At 44.8% G+C, this 22,455-nt stretch overlaps 1 protein-coding gene and 1 pseudogene across 4 annotated transcripts in view; both read right to left on the bottom strand.

Moving 5' to 3' along the window:
- FAM227A (family with sequence similarity 227 member A) overlaps nucleotides 1-22,455 on the bottom strand; it is a 296,429-nt gene that overhangs the window by 253,850 nt on the left and 20,124 nt on the right. The window lies entirely within an intron of this gene.
- Nucleotides 6,656-6,774, bottom strand: LOC134964183 (5S ribosomal RNA; annotated as a pseudogene).

The raw sequence follows: 22,455 nt of genomic DNA, 5'->3' as shown, positions 1-22,455 counted from the left end.
GGCATCTGTATAACTGGCACTGTGAGGGGCATTTGTATACCTGGCACTGTGGGGGCATCTGTATACCTGGCACTGTGGGGACATCTGTATACCTGGCACTGTGGGGGCATTTGTATACCTGGCACTGTGGGGGGCATTTGTATACCTGGCACTGTGGGGGGCATTTGTATACCTGGCACTGTGGGGGGCATTTGTATACCTGGCACTGTGAGGGGCATCTGTATACCTGGCACTGTGAGGGGCATCTGTATACCTGGCACTGTGGGGGCATCTGTATACCTGGCACTGTGGGGGCATGTGTATACCTGGCACTGTGGGGGCATGTGTATACCTGGCACTGTGGGGACATCTGTATACCTGGCACTGTGAGGGGCATTTGTATACCTGGCACTGTGGGGGCATCTGTATACCTGGCACTGTGGGGACATCTGTATACCTGGCACTGTGAGGGGCATTTGTATACCTGGCACTGTGGGGGCATTTGTATACCTGGCACTGTGGGGGCAATTGTGGATCTGGCACCGCACTATTGGAGGCATATGTGTATCACGTCCCATTTTAACTGGCCACACCCATTTTTTTTGGCGCGTGCGCGCCTCCGGCTCGCACACACAGTACCTCTAAGGGGCAAACCTACTGGGGGGCAGGGTCATTTTTTAAGTTGAGAATTTTTGTATGGCCCCCGAAGGATTTTATAAATATCCAAATGGCCCTCGGTAGAAAAAAGGTTCCCCACCCCTGCTTTAGACCACAGATATTGAAATACTTATAGGTTAATAAGTATGGGGAATACACAAAGTGACTCTTCGATAAGGCATCTCAGACAGCTATAGCTATGGACATCAGGAAGAGTATCCATGGTGAGGATAGCTAAAGGATAAGAGGAAACTGTTTCAACTGGCAGGTTTGTCCATTGATGGCACTCTTGACCTAGATAAGTTGAACCAAATCAGGATAGGCCATGGAACAGGACAAGGAACTGAAACATAGGTTGGATTTGTGAATAGAGACAAGTGAATTACTAGAATAAGAGAAGGAAATAGAGAAGATGGAAGAGCAAATGGCCCTAATGAGCATTGATGATGTAGGAAAGTAAGACATACAAAGACAAGAAACCGTTAGACACAGCCGTCCCATAAAAATCAAGGGATATCCTTTAAGGGCCAACAGTATTGCTGGACCAGATTTCCACAAGGGGGGACCCACTAGCCCCAGAGCATTTAGCAAGGCTATGGCACCGGTTCTTCAGGAATAAGCACCAGAAAATGCCACAAAAGTACTCATACAGTACATCGATTACATACTTTTATGTGCAGACAGCAAACAAAAATGCGAGCAGGATACACAGTCCTTACTGTTATTTCTGTATGAAAAGAACTTTTATTCCGGTATGAAAAGAAATGTAAAGTATCTAAGGATAAGTTATAAAATGCACAAGACAAGGTACAATTCCTAGATCACTGCATAAAATAATCACTGTTAATGCTAAACACATCACCACAGAAAGGAGGAAAGTCATTTTGTAAGTTAAAACCCCCCCAGACACTTAAGCAACTTAGATCCTTTCTAGGACTAATCACATACTGCAGGGAATGGATTGCAGGGGCATCACAAAAACGACAAGTTTTATATGTTGCCCTAAAAGGAAAGAATGCACAAGGCGCTCTACACATGACTCAAGAGCAGCTACTGTAGATCTGTCAGTTAAACTCAGACATATTGTCTGCCCCAGCACTAGGACTTCCAGACTATAGGAAACCCTTCAATTTGTTCTGTTGTAAAATTTCAAGACATGCTCAAGGGGTATTGACACTTGAACATGGAGGAAAAACAACATCCCCTAGGGTACTACTCACTAAACTTAGATCCAGTGATATGGGCAGCCACAACCTCTGTCAAATCAGTAGCATCGACAGCCTTGCTGTTAGAAAAAGCCACATACAAGTGCCACACTCAGTCACTGAAATTCTCAATCAGGCACAGACTAAACACCCTCCAATGTCACAATCAAAAGATGCACAGTTTTGAACCCAGCTATGCGTTTTCCGCTAGCTTCAAAAGAGGGGAGAGGTGAGGAAAGAGAAGAATTTCCTGCCCCTTGTGACATGATGGTGAGGGTAATGGTGAAGGTAATGAAGCAAAAGAAAATACCTCAACTTTTTATTTTTCCACATAAGACTGTGATCATCATGACTGTGTGGAATTAATGAAACATAGAAACATAGAAACATAGAATTTGACAGCAGATGAAAACCACTTGGCCCATCTGGTCTGCCCCTTTTACCATATTTTTACCTCAAACCTTATTTGATCCTTATTTCTTTGTAAGGATATCCTTATGTCTATCCCATGCACGTTTAAATTGCTCTACAGTCTTAGCCTCTACCACCTTTGATCAGACGCTATTGCACTTGTCCACTACCTTTTCCGTGAAGTAATTTTCCCTCAGATTTCCCCTGAACCTACCTCCCCCCAGTTTCAGTGCATGTCCTTGTGTTCTTATACTTCTCATAATTTGAAGAATGTTTCCCTCCTGGACTTTGTTAAAACCCTTGATATATATGAAAATTTCTATCATGTCTCCCCTTTCCCTTCTCTGCTCCAAACTATTCATATTTTTTAGTCTTTCTGGGTATGTTTGTGATGTAGGCCAATCATTACTTTAGTTGCTCTTCTTTGTACAGTCTTTAATATATTAATATCCTTCTGAAGATATGGGATCCAGAAATGACCACAGTATTCTAGATGAGGCCGTACCAATGACCTATACAGTGGCATTATTACTTCTTTCTGCTGCTGATCCTCTCCCTATGCAACCAAGCATTTGACCAGCCTCCCTCATTGCTTTGTTACATTGCTTACCTGCCTTTAAGTCACCTGAAATAGTGCCTCCTAGATCCCTTTCCTCCTCAGTAGTTTCCAGTTTAGTACCATTAATACTATATTTAGCCTTTGCATTTTTGATACCCAAGTGCATGATTTTGCATTTTTTTTCCGCATTAAATTGTAATTGCCATGCCCTTGACCATTCCTCTAGTCTACATAGATCCTCAATCATTGTTTTATCCCTCTTGGTATGTCTACCCTGTTGCATACTTTTGTGCCATCTGCAAAAAATGCATACTTTCCCAATAATGCCATTTGCAATGTCACCAATACAAATATTAGAAAGTACTGGTCCAAGTACAGATCCATGGGGTACTCCACTGGTAGCAATCCCCTCCTGTGAATGCACTCCATTTATTACAACTCTCTGTTTTCTATCCTGCAACCAAGATCTTATACATTCAACCATCTTAGTATCCAATCCCAAGCTTTCAAGTTTATTTAGCACAGCAGAAGGGGAAGCAAGCTCTCAGGAAAGAAGTGCTTGAAAGACTCTAAGGGTGGTAGAGCACTCTTATACTAGTGTGGAGATCAGTAGAAATAAAATTTCACAAATCCAAGGTGATCTCTAGATGATCTTGTGGTCAGGTACCCTTTTCCTGAAATTTTTTTTCTACAACACACCACCAAATCCTTTTCCTTATTGCAGTGTGTCCTTTAATAGGGCTCCTTAGTCCACACTCATCCAAATATAAAGGAAAGAGAGGATATAATAGTGAAGTACGTTTTAATTCAAAGATGTTGGTCAATACCACAGTCATATAAAAATCCACCAATATGATATTACAGCATTTTCTAACATTCCACAAACTTGAATGGGTGCGTTCCACGCACCGGAAGCATGACAACTTCCTGTCCTAACTCCCAGACGTTCTGTGCGTTCCACAAATGGTGGAATGCACGCCGGGGTTTTTGTGGGTTTTTAAGTATATTTGAAGTTTGTGGAATGTTAGAAAATATTAGTTTACTATTGTATGAGAGCTATGTATATGGTTGTAATGTTTAAGATGATTAATGTGACACCTATGATGAAAATTGGATCTGTCTGGTCTGTACCAATCAGGTCAAGCCTAAGAGTACACATACCCTATAGACTGATATCCACCATACACCTTGAAAAAGGCTCTTTTTAGAGCAGAAACGCGCTTGTGACCAGACAGTTCTACCAGCTTTCCTGTGGGAAGGATCAGGAGGGGCTATTCTCCAACAGTGATCTGGTGCTTGAACCCGGGAAGGTATATAATAAATTCATGCTGTGTGTAGGTGGGTACTCTTGACACCCCACAAAATTTGGTACGCATGCTGTAATATCATATTGGTGGATTTTTATATGACTGTGGTATTGACCAATATCTTTGAATTAAAACGTACTTCACTATTATATCCTCTTTTTTCCTTTATATTTGGACAAGTGTGGACTAAGGAGCTCTATTAAAGGTCACACTGCCATAAGGAAAAGGATTTGGTGGTGTGTCGTAGAAAAAAATTCTCAGGAAAAGGATACCTGATCACAAGATCATCTAGAGATCACCTTGGATTTGTGGAATTGACTGAGATTGACATTTAACAATACCTTCCAGAATTGACTATCCCAGTGGTGTGCACAATTGCAAGTACTCTTTTCTCGCTTTGTATTTTGGGGTGTTGGTGACCACCCCTGCTCTTGTTGCCACACTGGTGGTCATTCCGAGTTGTTCGCTCATTGCCGTTTTTCGCAACGTAGCGATTAGGTGGAAAATGCACATGCGCATGGTACGCAGCGTGCATGCGCTAAGTTATTTAACACAAAACTTAATAGATTTGCTGGTGTTCGTGCGGCGCTTTTCAGTCGCACTGCTGATCGGTGAGTGATTGACAGGAAGTGGGGGTTTCTGGGAGGTAACTGACCGTTTTCCGGGAGTGTGCTAAAAAACGCAGGCATGTCAGGCTAAAACGCAGAAGTGGCTGGAGAAACGGGGGAGTGGCTGGCCGAACGCAGGGCGTGTTTGTGACGTCAAACCAGGAACTAAACGGACTGAGGTGATCGCAATCTAGGAGTAGGTCTGGAGCTACTCAGAAACTACAAGGAATTATTTAGAAGCAGTTCTGCTAATCTTTCGTTCGCTATTCTGCTAAGCTAAGATACACTCCCAGAGGGCGGCGGCCTAGCGTTTGCAATGCTGCTAAAAGCAGCTAGCGAGCGATCAACTCGGAATGAGGGCCCCTACTGTTTGAAGCGCACATTTTTCTATTGTCTTTTCTTTGTTTAAAAATAAAACTTTACTTTTCATAATACATTTATAAAAAGCCTCAAAGGAGCCATATGTCACACTGACATAAATGGAACCAAAATTCCATACAAGGCTAAATATAGACAATGACAATACCACACATATAAGTAAAATAAATAAAGTTAAAAAGCACACAGGTTTGTTATATATATGGATATGAATATCCCTGAAATATATCTCATGCAATTATCGTGTACATGGATTTTTGTAGCTGATCCAGAATAGATAGGACTCCCAAGACACCTTCGGAATTCTGCTGTCCCTCATGTGCTCAGCAGTGAATGGGGGATGAGAGATTCTTACTAGTGTCAATCCTTAGACGTTAAAGAAGTATCAAAAGATTAGGCAGCCTTTCTTTTCTATTTTGGCTGTTGTGCACCGATGTACAGAGGAAATAGAAGAAAGATTCTGTGCTGGGGCCCACTTTGTTTGTATGAAAATATTAATACATAAAAACTTAACTTTTATTTGTAATTATAAAATGGTTTATACATGGAGTGTTGTAACATTTTGTTTCCACCTTGGATGGACTAGGACTTTCCGATGTATAAGTTAGGATTTCAAATATCTGGTGTCAGATGCTGTCCTATAAAGTGTCACACGAAAATGAGGTATCACTCAGAGAAAATATTAAAAACAAGGATATCAAAGATATCCTTGAGTCAAGAGCACATGTTATATCAATAGAAATGTTCCATACATCAAATGACACTGTGCTCTTAGAGGTGATTGCTCTCCAGGTGCGAAGATGTGTATGCTGCTAGAGTTGCAAATAATGGCCCTCATTCCGAGTTGTTCGCTCGCTAGCAGATTTTAGCAGCATTCCACACGCTAAGCCGCCGCCCTCTGGGAGTGTATCTTAGCTTAGCAGAATTACGACTGAAAGATTAGCAGAATTGCGAATAGAAAATTCTTAGCAGTTTCTGAGTAGCTCGAGACTTACTCCTACGCTGCGATCAGCTCAGCCCGTTTCGTTCCTGGTTTGACGTCACAAACACGCCCTGCGTTCGGCCAGCCACTCCCCCGTTTCTCCAGACACTCCCGCGTTTTATTCTGGGACGCCTGCGTTTTTGCCGCACACTCCCAGAAAACGGTCAGTTTCCGCCCAGAAACACCCACTTCCTGTCAATCACACTCCAACCACTTCAACGATGAAAATTCTTCGTTCGGACGTGAGTAAATCTACTAAATTTTGTGCTAAAATACTTAGCGCATGCGCACTGCGTACCATGCGCATTTTTGCCTTAATCGCACCGTTGCGAAAATCAGCAACGAGCGAACAACTTGGAATGACCCCCAATACCCAAAATAAATTAGTGAGCTTTGGATTCCAAAGCTCAATATAATGCTCAATGGTAGGAAAACAGTCAAAATTAAAGATAATCTGTGTGAGCTATAATTCCTCTGTGCCAAAATATCTGAGGAAAGATGAGGTAAATAGGAGAGTGGTATCAGTCGTAGGTTTCTCCACTACTTCTGCTTTTTGTTAATACTCAAAGTATATACTGCAACTGATATTCCTGGGTGATCTCCCATCGAAGTACTGATCAGGCCTATCACTGCTTAGCTTCCAAGATCAAATGAGGTTGGGTGTAACCAGTGAAGTGTGGCAGTATCAATTGAAATGGCAAATGAGAGAGTGTGGTTTATGACAGGAATCAGTGGCGGTTCTTGCCACGGGCAAGCAGTACTTTTGCCCGGGGCGCCGCCTTCCGGAGGGCGCCGGCGCCATCCGGAGGGCGCCGCACCAGGGCAAGATCCGCCACTGTGCCCCCCGCAGTGCCCTGCTGTGCCCCCCCGCTTTGAAGGGAACCAGACGCGTAGCGTCTAGTTTCCCTTCATTGAGAGGACCTTAGTTGTGCGGTGCGCGATGACGTCATCACGCACCGCACAGCAAAGGTCCTCTCCATGAAGGGATACTAGATGCTACGGTCTAGTTTCCCTTCATGTAGAGGACCTTTGCTGTGCGATGCGCGATGACGTCATCGCGCACCGCACAGCATAGTGGCACAGACACTAGGGGTCATAATTGACCTCTAGTGTCTATGCTGTTCTATGGGAGAGACGTAATAACGTCTCTCCCATAGATCGAAGAGAGGAGAGGAGAAGAGCGGCGCCGCCGGCGGAGGGGTCTGCAGCGGTCTGGATCAGGAACGGGGATGGTAAGTATACTTTTTTATTATTTAATTTTTTCTTTCAGCGTCGTGACCATGCCCCCATTTGAAGCCACGCCCCTATATTTTGCCCGGGGCGCCACAAGGCCAAGAACCGGCCCTGACAGGAATACCAAAGTGAGAACTTCTGCTGTCTAATCAAATATGCACAGGGCTTCTGTTACTTTATTGCATTGCAGAGAGACAGTTATCTGGCATTATAGATGAGAGAGTATTCAAATTGTAAGATGATAGAAGAATAGGTTAGTGAACCTCCACTTCTGCTGTCCACTGCCATATACATATATAGCGGACAGTGGATGAAAGAGATATGGGGTACCTTGGCCTATTGATATATAAAGAGAAGGTGGAGTTAAAGGATCCTCACTTGTAGGCATGGGGATTGTATATATATTTTTTTATAGAAAAAGTTACACAGAAAAATTATTACCAGATGTGTGTGTTTTCCCTGCTGAAAGAAAAAATAAATAAGCTGCTTTTTTCATAAATCCGTGGAGTGCCGCCTGGTTCCTGATTGGGAGTGATATCTGGTTGATCCATACCAGGGGACTGCATTGTGTGTATTCTAATGGGATGGCACCCCGGTGGCTGCTGTAATAGTGAGTGCCTACTACCCTCTTCTTGTTTTATATATATATATATATATATATATATATATATATAGAGAGAGGTAAGGAGTGGAATTTTCCCATTTAGGGATGTATATAAGAGGCTGGCTAAATACCGATTAGTGGTTTACCATATCCATAATTTTCAACATCAAAAAAGCACATTTGTCCTGGTGTAGAATAAATACAGATGATTGTTATGTCCAAAAGGAATTTGGAATTAGTATAGTTGAAACAAGTAAGCAGCAATCAAAATTAAATAGCATAAAGCCCATAAATGGGCATATACGATACCAGGAGAGTTCAGTGTGGGTCAGGCCATGCACTGCCTGACACCACTGTATTTACAGACGGCCCTTTCACCTAAGGCAGGGGTGTCAAACACAAGGCCCGCGGGCCAAATCCGGCCCGCCAGACCTCGTCTGATGGCCCGCGGTGCCGCCGCCAGCCTTGCAGCCTCCCCTGCACGGAGTAAATTCATTTTAAAAATGGCTCAAGTTAAAAAAAAAAAAAAAAAATTACTTACCTTCCGGGACCTGGCCCGACTTCTTCCTGCCCCGCACTGCTCCCTGGGTGTCGGACGTGACGTCATCACGTGACGTCCGCCCGACATCTCCAGGGATCAGAGGAGCGCGCGGACGCCGCGGAGAGGAGCAAGAAGAAAGAAGTAAAAGAAAGAAAGAAGTAAAAGGTAAGTAAAGTAAATGGAGGGGGCAGATGGCTGGGCACTATAAAAGGGGGCAGATGGCTGGGCACTATAAAAGGGGGCAGATGGCTGGGCACTATAAAAGGGGGCACATGGCTGGGCACTATAAAAGGGGGCACATGGCTGGGCACTATAAAAGGGGGCAGATGGCTGGGCACTATAAAAGGGGGCAGATGGCTGGGCACTATAAAAGGGGGCAGATGGCTGGGCACTATAAAAGGGGGCAGATGGCTGGGCACTATAAAAGGGGGCAGATGGCTGGGCACAATAAAAGGGGGCAGATGGCTGGGCACTATAAAAGGGGGCAGATGGCTGGGCACTATAAAAGGGGGCACATGGCTGGGCACTATAAAAGGGGGCACATGGCTGGGCACTATAAAAGGGGGCACATAATAATTGAATGCAGTGACATTAATTTATGATAATAAAGAGTGGACACATAGACCTACAGATACAACCGGCCCTTTGATGGGGACCAAACTGCTGATGCGGCCCCCGATGAATTTGAGTTTGACACCCCTGACCTAAGGGATGGCTTGTTCACTGTGCACCTGTCACAGCGAAGCCAATGAGAAAAAGGACTCAACTGCCTTCCTCAATGATAGAAATGAGATTAGTGCAGTGGTTTCCAAACTTTTTTGAATCACGGCGCCCTAGAATATCAGAATTTTTTTCACAGCACCCCTAGGCCAAAAATTTCTTATTGAGAAATTTAGAAAGAAATATTACATTAAGTACATTGCGTTTATATGTCATCCTTAGGATCAGTTGTGTGGTGAGGGACAAGATTTGCTTCTGTTTGGCCACATACTTTATGACTGGCAGCCACCAGCACTGGGTTTGCCTATTATATTGACCATGAATATTTTGAATTGGTCCTGGACCACCAACCCAGGGCACCCCTGCAAGTGTCTCGAGGCACCCCAGGGAGCCACGGCACACAGTTTGGGAACCTCTGGATTAGTGTACAGTATATTCAGGATATCAAGGAACGTTGCTTTTGAAAAACAATTTGTAACAATTATGTTTTAGAATAAAACAAAATAACATTCACTGTCTTTGAGTTCATTATCAGCCTTTTAACATTGGTCATCAGATCATTAACAGAACAATAACATTAAAGAAGACAAACTTATTCTCCTGCACAGTATGGTAGCATTAGATTTCATATTATAATGAGTTTATTTAGCAGTCTGCGATGTGGGACAGTATCAAAAGCCTTACTAAATTCTAGATAAACTATATCTACGGCTCCTTCTTTATCTATTACTTTAATCACAGTCAAGAAAGTCAATAAGGCTTGTTTGACATGATCTCCCCCCGTGAATCCATGCTGTTTGGGATCCTAAAAATTGTTGGATTTGAGATAATCTACAACTCTTTCTTTTAAGATAGTTTCCATCAATTCCCTACTACTGATGTAAGGCTAACTGGTCGGTAGTTGCTTGCCTCTTCCTTGCTTCCATTTTTGTGCAGAGGAACTACATTCACTCTTTTCCAGTCCTCTTGAATTACCTCTGTAGCTAGTGACTGGTTGAATAATTCTGTTAATGGTGCTACCAGCACCCCTTTAAGCTCTTTTAGTATCCTTGGATGTATCCCATCTGACCCCATTGATTTATGCACTTTCAGCTTTGAGAGTTCTGTTAGGACCTTCTCCACTGTAAATGTACTTGTTTCATTTTTCTGAATACCTCTGCAATTTAAGCGTGGCTCCTTCCCCTTAAAATAATTAAGATGCTCTGCTATTAGATCTTCTCCCTCAACAGGACTCCCAGTCTCTATCTTTAGTCATATTATTCCGCCTTTTGTTTTTCTCCTTTCGTTTATATACAGATGGGTCCATGGTTATCTTGGCTAGTTGTCTGCACCTTGGCACAACATGGTTTATTAACATAAACCCTTCATCTATTGTTCTCAGCTGCAATACAATGCAGAGAACAATACAGCAGGGAATTAAGTAATTACAGCAGGGGATTAATTCCGACTACCCAGTCTCAGTTAATCCTATTAAAGGTCAAGATAAACATGGACCCATCTGTACCTAAAAAATGTTTTACAAAAATAAGTTTTGCCTCCTTTACCCACTGACTAAGCCATTTTCTCCTCAGCTTGTGAATTTGCACATCTGATTACCTTCCTAGTCTCTTTCTGACAAGATATATCTCTATGTCTTCATTATTTTGTGTCTGCTTATATATCCTAAACGCCATCTTTTTTGCTTTCACATAACGTGCCACCTTTCAATCTTTTCTTGCTGCCTTCACAATTCTTAGTATGTGCTCTTTATTCCTTGGAGCTGTGGCTCCAGGCAAGCACCTTACTTTTTTCTCTACTACATTTGCATTTCCCAGATGTATTCCTCTAACAATGGAATCTCCCAAGAGAAGTGCAGTCCTTGTGGAAATGCAATTTTCCTGTTCCCTTTCCTGTTCCTATGGTTAGAAGTCCCCATATCCTCCTGTTCTGTAGTGCCTCTATTAGTTGCATCTTCTAGCCCTGCAAGAGCAGCATATGCAGTGTCACAGCTTGTGGGTGGTATCTGTGTCCCTCTGTACATCTCTGCCTTTGAGAGCCCACAGTAGTACAGGCAGAATGTCTTCTGGTGGCTCTCTGAGGCAGTGGTGGCCTCAAGGACACAGATATCTTGCATATCTCAGCATGCAGTTTAGCTGTCTCCTCCTTCAGCAAAGAAAATTGCTTACAGATTGGACAGGAGCTATGTCTCCAGAATGCCTCCCACAAAACAAATACATTACATCCACTGCCCAAACATTGTATCAGATGTTAGTGGTATTGACAATATTTGTGTTCCTGGTTGTGTATTATAACTCACCGTTTTCTTTATTCTAACTCACCTGCTTCTGTATCAAACTCACAATTCACTTAAAAATCCAAGCTTCACTTTAGAATGCAAGCTTCTCACAATGAGTAGTAGCCATCTTTGGTACAAACGCTATTTCTTCCTGTGTTTAATTTATTTTAAATGTTGTCATTTGCAAGCTCTAATGAGTCTGATCACTGTTCAAATAGCAGCTCAGGAAACTTGAGACTGCAAACAAACCAAACATACAGGAGCATCCTCTCCTGAATTCAGATTTATGCTTATTTGTGTTACACTTATTTGTGAAAGGAGAGCCACACACAGTCTGCAGTAACCATTGAAACAGACATTTTAATTCAGGAAGCCCTATCATCAGCTAGCTCAGCTCAGGAAGCAGAACTTAGGGCACTAATTGCAGCTTTCATATATGCTGAAGGACAAACAGTTAACATTTATATACCTTTGGGCCGCACATGATTACTGTCCCATCTGGAAAAGAAGAAACTTTATAGGTTCTACTGAAAAACCAATTAAACATGCAGACTGTAATAGGGCATTACATGCTTCCTTTCAGTTGCCAAAGAAATATGCAGTCATAAAAGTGAAGGCACACACAAGAGATAACACTGCTGAGGTCAGAAGCAATGTGCTTGCAGATCAGGCCACCAAGGCCACAGCGGTGAAGCCTCTGCCGGACAATCAGGTGATGCTAGATGTCACCCCAGAGTCATTAGACTTAGTTACTGTGCAAATTACAGGCACAGACCCCAGACAAAGAGAAGAAAGATTGGAAGAGGTTAGGTGCACAGCTATACAGCAACAGATGGATGGTAGATCACCGTATCTGCCTGCCATATGCACTTTATCCAGTCTTAGCCCAGAGTACACATGGATTGGACTGCACACCCTGGACTGTCTGGACTGCACATCCCAATGCAAAACATAATAAGAGGTGCTACCATGCAGAGACTTTCAATGCCACACAGAAGAAATGGAAAATGTAGGTGCACACTCTTAACACTAAGAACATTGGCAATCAGTAAAATGATAATACATTTTGCAATTTAACATGGAGTAAAAATAAGAATTTACTCACCGGTAATTCTATTTCTCGTAGTCCGCAGTGGATGCTGTGTACTCCGTAAGGACCATGGGGAATAGACGGGCTCCGCAGGAGACTGGGCACTCTAAAAGAAAGATTAGGTACTATCTGGTGTGCACTGGCTCCTCCCTCTATGCCCCTCCTCCAGACCTCAGTTAGGGAAACTGTGCCCGGAAGAGCTGACACTACAAGGAAAGGATTTGGAATCCCGGGTAAGACTCATACCAGCCACACCAATCACACCGTACAACTTGTGATAACTATACCCAGTTAACAGTATGAACAACAAATGAGCCTCATTAACAGATGGCTCATAACAAAACCCTTTAGTTAAGCAATAACTATATACACGTATTGCAGAGAGTCCGCACTTGGGACGGGCTCCCAGCATCCACTACGGACTACGAGAAATAGAATTACCGGTGAGTAAATTCTTATTTTCTCTGACGTCCTAGTGGATGCTGGGTACTCCGTAAGGACCATGGGGATTATACCAAAGCTCCCAAACGGGCGGGAGAGTGCGGATGACTCTGCAGCACCGCATGAGCAAACTCAAGGTCCTCCTCAGCCAGGGTATCAAATTTGTATAATTTTGCAAACGTGTTTGACCCCGACCAGGTAGCAGCTCGGCAAAGTTGTAATGCCGAGACCCCTTGGGCAGGCGCCCAAGAAGAGCCCCCTTCCTCGTGGAATGGGCTTTTACGGATTTAGGATGCGGCAGTCCAGCCGCAGAATGTGCAAGTTGAATCGCGCCACAGATCCAGCGAGCAATAGTCTGCTTAGAAGCAGGAGCACCCAGCTTGTTGGGTGCATGCAGGATAACAGCGAGTCAGTATTTTTGACTCTAGCCGTCCTGGAAACATAAATTTTCAGGGCCTGGACTACATCCAGCAACTTGGAGGCCTCCAAGTCCCGAGTAGCCGCAGGCACCACAATAGGTTGGTTCAAATGAAACGCTGATACCACCTTAGGGATAAATCCTCAATTCTGCCCTGTCCCTATGGAAGATCAGATAAGGGCTTTCACATGACAAAGCCGCCAATTCTGACACACGCCTAGCCGAAGCCAAGGCCAAATATATATATCTATGACCACGTTCCACGTGAGATACTTCAACTCCACGTTCTGAAGTGGCTCAAAACAATGTGATTTTAGTAAAACCAACACTACGTTGAGATCCCAAGGTGCCACTGGAGGCACAAAAGGGGGCTGAATATGCAGCACTCCCTTAACAACGTCTGAACTTCAGGCAGCGTCTTTCCTAGCCTTTAACAGCGTAGGAATCACTTCATCTGGAACGCCCTTTTCCGTTAGGATCCTGCGTTCAACCACCAAGCCTTCAAACGCAGCCGCGGTAAGTCTTGGAACAGACAGGGCCCCTGCAGTAACAGGTCCGTCTGAGACACAGAGGCCATGGGTCCTCCGAGATCATTTCTTGTAGTTCTGGGTACCAAGTTCCTCCTGGCCAATCCGGAACTACGAGTATAGTTCTTACTCCTCTCTTACTTACTATCCTCAGTACCTTGGGTATGAGAGGAAGAGGAGGGAACACATAAACCTACTGGTACACCCATGGTGTCACTAGTGAGTCCACAGCTATCGCCTGAGGGTCTCTTGACCTAGCGCAATACTTTTGTAGCTTTTTGTTGAGGCGGGACGCCATCATGTCCACCTGTGGCCGTTCTCAACGGTTCACAATCTGCGTGAAAACTTCTGGATGAAGTCCCCACTCTCCCGGGTGGAGGTCGTGCCTGCTGAGGAAGTCTGCTTCCTAGTTTTCCACACCCGGAATGAACACTGCTGACAGTGTTAGCACGTGATACTCCACCCATCGGAGAATCCTTGTGGCTTCTGCCAACGCCATCCTGCTTCTTGTGCCGCCTTGTCGGTTTACATGGGCGACAGTCGTGGTGTTGTCTGACTGAATCAGCACCGGCTGGTTTTGAAGCAGGGGTTCTGCTTGCCTTAGGGCATTTTAACTGGCCCTTAGGTCCAGAATATTTATGTAGGGAAGTCTCCTGACTCGACCATTGTCCTTGGAAATTTCTTCCCTGAGTGACTGCTCCCCAAACTCGGAGGCTTGCATCCGCGGTCACCAGGACCCAGTCCTGAATGCCGAATCTGCGGCCCTCGAGAAGATGAGCACTCTGCAGCCTTCACAGCAAAGACACCCTGGCCCCGGGGACAGGGTGATCAGCTGATGCATCTGAAGATGCGATCCTCACTTGTCTAACAGGTCCCACTGAAAGTTCCTTGCATGGAACCTGCCGAAGGGAATTGCTTCGTAAGAAGCTACCACCTTTTCCAGGACTCGCGTGCAATGATGCACCGACACCTGTTTTGGTTTTAGGAGATCTCTGACCCGAGATGACAACTCCTTGGCCATCTCCTCCGGGAGAAAACCTTCTTCTGTTCTGTGTCCAGAAACATGCCCAATATCAGCAGACGCGTCGTAGGAACCAGCTGCGACTTTGGGATATTCAGAATCCAGCCGTGCTGTTGTAGCACTTCCTGAGATAGTGCTACTCCGATCAACGACTGCTCCTTGGACCTCGCCTTTATAAGGAGATCGTCCAAGTACGGGATAATTATAACTCCCTTCTTTCGAAGGAATATCATCATTTTGGCCATTACCTTGGAACACACCCTCGGTGCCGTGGACAGACCAAACGGCAACGTCTGGAATTGGTAATGGCAGTTCTGTACCACAACCTTGAGGTACTCCTGGTGAGGTGGGTAAATGGGGACATGTAGGTAAGAATCCATGATGTCCAGTGATACCATGTAATCCCCCTCTTCCAGGCTTGCAATAACCGCCCTGAGCAATTACATTTTGAACTCGAACTTCCTTATATAAGTGTTCAAGGATTTCAAATTTAGAATGGGTCTCACCGAACCGTCTGGTTTCGGTACCACAAACATTGTGGAATAGTAACCCCGTCCCTGTTGAAGGAGGGGAACTTTGATTATCACCTGCTGGAGGTACAGCTTGTGAATTGCCGCCAGTACTACCTCCCTGTCCTGGGGAGTAGTTGGCAAGGCTGATTTGAGGTAACGGCGAGGGGGAGACGCCTCGAATTCCAGCTTGTATCCCTGCGATACCACTTGTAGAACCCAGAGATCCACCTGTGAGCGAACCCACTGGTCGCTGAAGTTCCGGAGACGCGCCCCCACCGCACCTGGCTCCGTCTGTGGAGCCCCAGCGTCATGCGGTGGACTCAGTAGAAGCAGGGGAGGATTTTTGTTCCTGGGAACTGGCTGTCTGGTGCAGCTTTTCCCTCTCCCCCTGTCTCTGGGCAGAAAGGAAGCACCTTTGATCCGCTTGCCTGAGGCCGAAAGGACTGTACCTGATAGTACGGTGCTTTCTTAGGTTGTGAGGGAGCCTGAGGTAAAAATATCGATTTCCCAGCTGTTGCTGTGGATACGAGGTCCGAGAGACCATCCCCAAACAATTCCTCACTCTTATAAGGCAAAACCTCCTTGTGCCTTTTAGAATCAGCATCACCTGTCCACTGCCAGGTCCATAATACCCTCCTGGCAGAAATGGACATTGCATTAATTCTAGATGCCAGCCGGCAAATATCCCTCTGTGCATCCCTCATATATAAGACTACGTCTTTAATATGCTCTATGGTTAGCAAAATAGTATCCCTGTCGAGGGTATCAATATTATCTGACAGGGTATCAGACCACGCTGCTGCAGCACTACACATCCATGCTGAAGCAATTGCAGGTCTTAGTATAGTACCTGAGTGTGTATATACAGACTTCAGGATAGCCTCCTGCTTTCTATCAGCAGGCTCCTTCAAGGCGGCCGTATCCTGAGACGGCAGTGCCACCTTTTTTGACAAGCGTGTGAGCGCCTTATCCACCCTAGGAGATATCTCCCAACGTGACCTATCCTCTGGCAGGAAAGGGTACGCCATCAGTAATTTTTTTAGAAATTACCAGTTTCTTATCGGGGGAACCCCACGCTTCTTCACACACTTCATTCAACTCATCTGATGGGGGAAAAAACACTGGCTGCTTTTTCTCCCCAAACATAATACCCTTTTTAGTGGTACCTGGGTTAATGTCAGAAATGTGTAACACATTTTTCATTGCCGTAATCATGCAACGGATGCTCCTTGTGGATTGTGTATATGTCTCATCCTCGTCGACACTGGAGTCAGACTCCGTGTCGACATCTGTATCTGCCATCTGAGGTAGCGGGCGTTTGTGAGCCCCTGATGGTCTTTGAGACGCCTGGGCAGGCACGGGCTGAGAAGCCGGCTGTCCCACGGCTGTTACGTCATCCAGCCTTTTATGTAAGGAGTTGACACTGTCGGTTAATACCTTCCACATATCCATCCACTCTGGTGTCGACCCCGCAGGGGGCGACATCACATTTATCGGCACCTGCTCCGCCTCCACATAAGCCTCCTCATCAAACATGTCGACACAGCCGTACCGACACACCGCACACACACAGGGAATGCTCTGACTGAGGACAGGACCCCACAAAGTCCTTTGGGGAGACAGAGAGAGAGTATGCCAGCACACACCACAGCGCTATATAATTAGGGATTTACACTATTACAGAAAGTGATTTTTCCCTATAGCTGCTTTACATGTATAGTTTGCGCCTAAATTTAGTGCCCCCCTCTCTTTTTAACCCTTTGAGCCTGGAAACTGCAGGGGAGAGCCTGGGGAGCTGTCTTCCAGTGGAACTGTGAAGAGAAAATGGCGCCAGTGTGCTGAGGGAGATAGCCCCGCCCCTTTCACGGCGGACTTCTCCCGCTCTTTTATTAATATTATGGCAGGGGATTTTTACACATATATAGTTTATTAGACTATATTATGTGTTTTTTTGCCATTTTAAAGGTACACTAATTGCAGCCCAGGGCGCCCCCCCCCCCCAGCGCCCTGCACCCATCAGTGACCGGAGTATGTGGTGTGCATAGGGAGCAATGGCGCACATCTGCAGTGCTGTGCGCTACCTTAATGAAGACCGGAGTCTTCAGCCGCCGATTTCCAGGACGTTCTTCTTGCTTCTGGCTCTGCAAGGGGGACGGCGGCGCGGCTCCGGGACCGGACGACCGAGGCTGGGCCTGTGTTCGATCCCTCTGGAGCTAATGGTGTCCAGTAGCCTAGAAGCCCAAGCTAGCTGCAAGCAGGTAGGTTCGCTTCTCTCCCCTAAGTCCCTCGTAGCAGTGAGTCTGTTGCCAGCAGATCTCACTGAAAATAAAAAACCTAACAAATACTTTCTTTACTAGAAGCTCAGGAGAGCCCGTAGTGTGCAACCAGCTCGAGCCGGGCACAGATTCTAACTGAGGTCTGGAGGAGGGGCATAGAGGGAGGAGCCAGTGCACACCAGATAGTACCTAATCTTTCTTTTAGAGTGCCCAGTCTCCTGCGGAGCCCGTCTATTCCCCATGGTCCTTACGGAGTACCCAGCATCCACTAGGACGTCAGAGAAATTAAGATACTTAGCATAATTTTTGGCCAAAAAACATGGGACCACCTCCAGATGACCTCATCATGTGGGTCCCTAACATTCCTAAGGTTCAGGTCTAGAGCAAGGGACTCCCCAGAGCAGCACAATCTAACTGCCCCAATGCAGGGGAAGGAAGCGGTTTTGCCATTGGTCTAGTTCTGGTGGAAGGATGGTGGGAGGACCTTCACACTGTGGATCTCCCTCCATGGTTCCACCAGCCTTGGCTCATCAAGTCTAGTGCTGTTGGTGGAAAATCAGGGAGACTTCACCCACTTTGTCATCCAGAATTTTCTACTACCAGCCTAGGCTTACAGCCCTAGGCTGTTTAACAATTTAGTGTGGAATCCATGATTGACAGCAGGCTCTTTTAAGAAGGTCAAACAGACATTTAGTATATGCTATAGTTTGGGATTAGAACCCATGGCTCAGTAAATATTGTCCATGGGATATGTTACATAGTTACTAAGAGCTTACAGAAATATTCATGTAAATGTTCCCATACCTCTACAAATATTGAAATGTTTAAAATGTTATTTATAGTAATATGCAGTGCAAACTATTACTCTTCTATAAAGACTCAAGAACACCAAAAATATGTTTTTCTATGCTTTTGATCTGTCGTCTGTTTTGTTTTTAAATCTGGGTACATCGTCTATCAGTTTTGCATAAAATTCAATAATCACAAGACTGTCTTTGATAGCCATGAATTCACAGATGGGTTAAGACTGAGTTTTAGATATGAAGAAATATTACTTGAATAGGAGAAAACCTAAAAATCTTCCAACTAAACAGTTTTGCTGTTGAACACCTATGAAAAGGTGCTTTGTTATTATAGTACAAAGTTACATTATGCCTATTATTCAGCAGTTATATGCATATTTAATGGTCAGTTGCAGTGTTAGAATTATTATCTACTACAGGTTGAGTATCCCTTATCCAAAATGCTTGGGACCAGAAGTATTTTGGATATTGGATTTTTCCGTATTTTGGAATAATTGCATACCATAATGAGATATCATGGCGATGGGACCCAAGTATAAGCACAGAATGCATTTATGTATCATATACACCTTATACACACAGCCTGAAGGTAATTTTAGCCAATATTTTTAATAACTTTGTGCATTAAACAAAGTGTGTCAACATACACACAATTCATTTATGTTTCATATACACCTTATACACACAGCCTGAAGGTCATTTAATACAATAATTTTAATAACTTTGTGTATTAAACAAAGTTTGTGTACATTGAGCCATCAGAAAACAAAGGTTTCACTATCTCACTCTCGCTCAAAATATTCAGTATTTCGGAATATTTGGATATGGGATACTCAACCTGTATTTGTATGGTGTCACAAGGATTTGTTAGCACAGTATATAAGGGTGAAGCAAACAATTTTCAGGGGTGCAGATTAATATAGAGAAACATAACTTAAATACATAATTAAATATTTCTAATGATTAGATTGCACAGTTACAGAGAAAATACAAAGGTTAGAGGGTGCTTCTTTCTAGGGCTTACATTCAAGGGGATGGCAGGAAACAGAATGGTTTGTACAGAGATTGGAGGGTTGAAGGAGCGATGGTAGGTTTGAGTAAAAAGATGAGTCTTAAAGGCATATTTAAAAGAAGGGAGGTTGGAGGGAAGTATGACTGGCCATTGAGGGGGCATTCCAGAGGTTGGAGATTGATCACGAGAAAACTTAATGACAAGAGTGCGAGTAGGTGATCAGGGAGGAGGCAGTCACTGGAAGAGCAAAGTAGGTGGGAGGTAGTGTGAGTAAAGGTGAGGCTTCAGATGAAGGGACAATAGTGGTTAACAGCTTTTTATATGAGTTAGAGGCAGGGCTGTCTTAACTGCAGTGTAGGCCCCTGGGCACAGCAATGCACAGGGGCCCCTACCCAGAGCCGGCCATAGGCATAGGCAAACTAGGCAATTGCCTAGGGCATTTGATATGCCTATGGGCATCAGCAGCTTCTGCTGATTAACATGATATGCAGCATGCCTATATTCTGTGTGTAGCATTTCATATGCAGATACAGCCACAGTCTCACACAGTATATAGGCATGCTACATATAATTTTAATCAGCTTGTGCATCCTAGCCACATAGCAATGCAAATAAGCTGCATTTTCATAAAAAAGGTGCCCGACGTTAGCACTGAGGCAAGATTTATGAGGACACATCTGTATCCAAGCAGAGGCAGAGGTCACAGTGTTAGCGGCAGTGTGAGTGCTGTGTGCATGTGAGTGGGTTGGTTGTGCAGTAGTGTTCGGAATATGTGTAAGGAGCATTATGTGTGTCATGTAAAAATGCATTAATAATGTGCAACATATGTGTAAGGGGCACTATGTGTGTCATTATGTGTATAAGGGCATTAATAATGTGCGGCATATGTGTAACAGGGTACTACTGTATGCGTGTTATTTTGTGTATAGGGGCACTAATAATGTGCAGCAAATGTGTAGGGGGCACTATGTGTGTCATTATGTGTATAAGGGCATTAATAATGTGCGGCATATGTGTAAGGGACATTATGTGTAAAAGGGCATTAATAAAGGTTGTCATAATGTGTAAGGCGCATTATGTTTATAAGGACATTAATAATGTGTCTCATATGTGTAAGGGGCATTACTCTGTGGCATTATGTGTATAAGGTGCACTACTATGTGGCATTGCGTATAGAAAGGGCACTACTGTGTTGTCTAATGTGAATAAAGAGCAATAGGGTGTGGTGTAATGTGAATAAGGAGCAATTAAGTGTGATGTAATGTGAATAAGGGGCTCTACTGTGAGGAGAAACATAAGGTAAAGTGATACTACTGTGGGATGTAATATGAATTATGGACACTATCGCATGATCAAATGTGAATAAAGTTGCAGTACTGTGTGGCGTAATTGGAATTGGGGTTACTATTGTGTGGCCATGCCCCTTGCCAGCAAAAATACACACCCCTTTTTGGGCTGAGCACCAAATGTGCGAACTGTTCCTATTTAAAATATAGGGGGTACAAACACCAAAATAAGGACTGCTGTGGGTGAGGGGTGATGGTGCTGGGAAAGAGGTGCAAGGTCAGAGGCGGAACCAGCGGAGGTGCTAGGGGGCACCAGCCAAAATCTTGCCATGGGCATCATATTGGTTAGGGCCGGCTCTGCCCCTACCCATCCTCCAGCGGTAGGGGTGGGGGGTGCTATCAGTGGCAGCTTTGATGTCCTGCCGGCAGCAGGGGGTGTTCTCTCTTCCACTCAGCAGTTATTCCTGCTAATTACTCCTTTACAGCACAGATAGGGCAGGAGGGAGAACACTAAACTGTAGGAGGGAGCATTGGGCTGAATGAGGGGGCCCTGGTATATGACTTTCAGGGTGGTAGGGGGTGTTTAATACGTAGGGGATGGGTGGATAGTGGAGTGTGCTCAAAGAAAAGTCCTATTTTTCTCTGAAATAACCTGAGCATCACAAAAGTAATTGGCATACACCATCATTGTTTATTACATTTTGATTAAAAGAATATCAGGGTTTGTGTTTGATTTTTGATTAATCTGAATATTTGAAATACAGTGGCATACTAATGGGGCCAGGCCGCACTAGGTACCCCTGTAGAAGGGGTGCCACAGCTCTGCGGTAGTGCGGACGAGGCTCATCTGTTCCTGATGTAAACAGTGGTTGACGCACTCTCTGAACAATGCAGTCAAGTCTGCCTGACTGTGTCACTCACAGACTGTTTCAGACTCTCTCAGTCCGGACTCCGGGACACAGTGGTGGGAGCCTGGGAGTTGGTCCCACAGTGCTGAGCGACCACTGCATCATGTCATGACTACGATGCCACTGCAGCTCAGGACAGTGAAAGTGAATGATAAAGACCCACGGGAGGTTGAAACGCGTTTGCATGTGTGATCTCACTTTCCAATACACTAGAAGGACTATTCCACTGGGGCCCATTCAGAATCAGAATCAGAATCAGCTTTATTGGCCAGGTATACTTACGTATACTAGGAATTTGTCTTCGGTTTGCTATACAACAGCCAAGTAGGTAACAGGTAAGCAGGCGTGTGTGTGTGTGTGTGTGTGTGGGGGGGGGGGGGGGGGGGCAAGTAAAGTTACACAGATAGGTATACCGTAGGGACACAAGTGAGTTACATGTACGTCTAGTCAGTCAATGGTCAGGAGTTCAGCAGGCGGACAGCCTGGGGAAAGAAACTTTTGAGGCTTCTGGTGGATCTGGCGGGGACAGCCCTGTAACGCCTGCCTGAAGGAAGCAAGTTAAACATGCTGTGGCCGGGGTGTAGCTGGTCTTTTACTATCTTCATTGCCCGCTTTTTAGCTCTGGACAAGTACAGGTCCTGGACTGAGGGAAGGTCGGCCCCGATGATCTTCTCTGCGGTTCTGACCACCTTTTGGAGCCTG

This window comes from Pseudophryne corroboree, chromosome 9 (assembly GCF_028390025.1).
Source record: "Pseudophryne corroboree isolate aPseCor3 chromosome 9, aPseCor3.hap2, whole genome shotgun sequence".
Lineage (NCBI taxonomy): Eukaryota > Metazoa > Chordata > Amphibia > Anura > Myobatrachidae > Pseudophryne > Pseudophryne corroboree.
This window is presented reverse-complemented; position numbering and strand designations above follow the sequence as displayed.